General features: G+C 39.8%; 1 long non-coding RNA gene across 2 annotated transcripts; it reads left to right on the top strand.

Moving 5' to 3' along the window:
* The first annotated feature begins 745 nt into the window (after positions 1-745).
* On the top strand, positions 746-2,099 carry LOC311289518. Of its 2 annotated transcripts, XR_014627136.1 has the most exons (3): positions 746-1,033; positions 1,119-1,210; positions 1,299-2,099. It is a non-coding gene; the product is annotated as an uncharacterized lncRNA (long non-coding RNA). The 2 variants fall into 2 exon arrangements; XR_014627137.1 differs by having other exon boundaries at positions 1,119-2,099.
* Positions 2,100-2,307: the final 208 nt, after the last annotated feature.

The following is a 2,307-nucleotide window of genomic DNA, read 5'->3' as shown; positions in this document are numbered from 1 at the left end:
ACTTCGTTTTCTTTGGTTGATTGTTGTATTGTATATTGTGATTTATTATTTCTTTTTTTTGTTTCCTTTATTTAACTTTGGCCATTTTAGGGGGCTAGGTAGGCTACTGGAAGCGGCTATATTTTCCATCTTAGGAGGTGGTGTGATGCAGTGATAACACTATTTTTGGATTGCTGTGGTTGTATATTTCATTCAACACGTGTGTTACAATTTTCCCGGGTTGCACTTAAATAAGTGGAGATCGTTGCTTCCAGCCCAAGACTTGTATATCTGATTCAATCTGGTCGCCCTCCTTATTATGGCCATTTCATTTGTTTGTATTGGGTATATGATTATGATGTTTAGTATTTGCTCCCAGTAAATGTTTTAAGAGTCATTGTAAAGAAATAAAGACCGTGTACCTCACTATTGCCTATACTTTCATTCAATTGAACAACTTGAGCGAGTTTAATTCCCCACTAATTATAGACGGCGGAGGTCCGCCTTGTTACATTAATACATCTACTTCTGTTAAGTTCAACCACTGTAATATTCTGGCCTTGCAAGCAGTATTGATACATGTGTTGTCATGTACTGGATGAAAAGAATAAAAACTTGAATAACAAAATGATGTGAAAATCATCCTCCCTAATCATTCACATAACACAATACATTGATTTAAATCTTGTAAAACACTTTTTGTTTGTAAAGGCAATATGCGCAAGGGGCGTCAACAATTCAACACCATCATGCATATTTATGTAACCGAATGAATAGGACGAGTGGTGGTGATTGACGGTTGTGAGTACCAATCAGCAGGGAGGATCCACTATTTAAGAGCTGGTTGGTTATGGCCTGGGATGCGTCACGTCCGGCTCCTCCTCTCTTTCCGTTGTTGACAGTAGACACAGGTATGTTTCACTAGCATGTAGCAAGTTTTGTTGTTTGCTGTGTGCATGACAGTAATGATTCATGGCCATTCTAGCCTGTCTTTTCTCCTCCCTGGTTCCCTCGGCTTGTTTTAAGTGGATGCTAAAGACTACTAACCTCTCAGGTATGTGCGGACTGTTTTATTGAAAAGTAGATTGGTTAGCTTTGTGGGGTTTGGGGATTAGTTGATGTTTTCGCGTTGTGTGCAGTGTTCCCTGTATCTCAGCTGAACGGCAGTTATATGAATATGGTATATCTGTGCCTGTAAAGGGATAATAGAGCTCATCTCCACTGTTTTTCGGTAAGTGTTATGCATATAGTTAAATGCTGAGAATTTTAGCAAGTAACGTATGCATTTGGTAATTGTTTTCTGTGTGGATTTGTCTCAGGATTCTCTCTCCCGCTCGTGAGCGATTTGTTTCTGCTATAGTTGCCGTCCCGGTTGCTTCTCCGTTTCCATACCGCGAGAGCGCTGTATCGTCCAATTAATCAGGAGGATTGTCGCTGTCTGGTTTCTTTAAATTATAGTTTAGTGTATTTTGGAGTCGACGTCACTATTTTGTGAAATAAGGAGAAAGTAACCCTGCGGTTGCTCCTTTTAAGCTGGTCTGAATTACTTGTTGTTTTGAAAAACCTGTTTTTGTTTTCTCTTTTTCTATTGTACCAATATCTGTATATTGTTTGTGACTTGATATGACTTTATTTTTGCCCTGTTTTTGTGATCAGTGATATAATCAATTTGTGCTTTATTGTTACTGTTTTTAAGTTGTTTGTTTTTTTCTTTCTTTCAGTCGCCGGGTTCCCACGGGTGATGGGTCTCTTGTGGTGGTGGTGGTGGTGCTCCTCCTACGGGCGGTGCCACACTTTTGAAGTGTTGTGGTTGCGTAAGCTGAGTGCACGGTGGTGTGTGTGTGCAAGTGTGCTTTTGATTTACTAGCTTTGTGATCCCTTCTCCGTGTGGTGAATCCCGGCCCTGTAAGGTTGTATTTCTTTTCTTTTCAGTTGTGTAATTAATAGTGATGTGAATTGTTGTATGTCATTTGTTGTTTTTGTTTGTCTTTAAGTCGATGTCAGCCATGCATTAACGAGTCATCAGACACATCCTGGTGCAATGGAGATTATTTTAATGTGAATCTCACACTCTTTTTAAATAGGATTTTGTATTAATAAAGTTTTGTATTTCTTTGATACCCACGTTTCCGTTCCCTTCCTTAAGAGAGTCGAACCTGTGTGACCTAAAATCTTAGGTATCAATCATATTTCCCGGGGTGAAATTCCCATGGGTGGCGTAGTCGAAGTCCCTTGTGTCTGAAACCTGGTATTGCTCCGTCACATTTACATGACAATGGGGCCTGCATACTTAATGAGCCATTCATTCGGGTGTGTCATCTATAGCCA

Source organism: Rutilus rutilus, assembly GCF_951802725.1.
Source record: "Rutilus rutilus genome assembly, chromosome: 4".
NCBI lineage: Eukaryota > Metazoa > Chordata > Actinopteri > Cypriniformes > Leuciscidae > Rutilus > Rutilus rutilus.
This window is presented reverse-complemented; position numbering and strand designations above follow the sequence as displayed.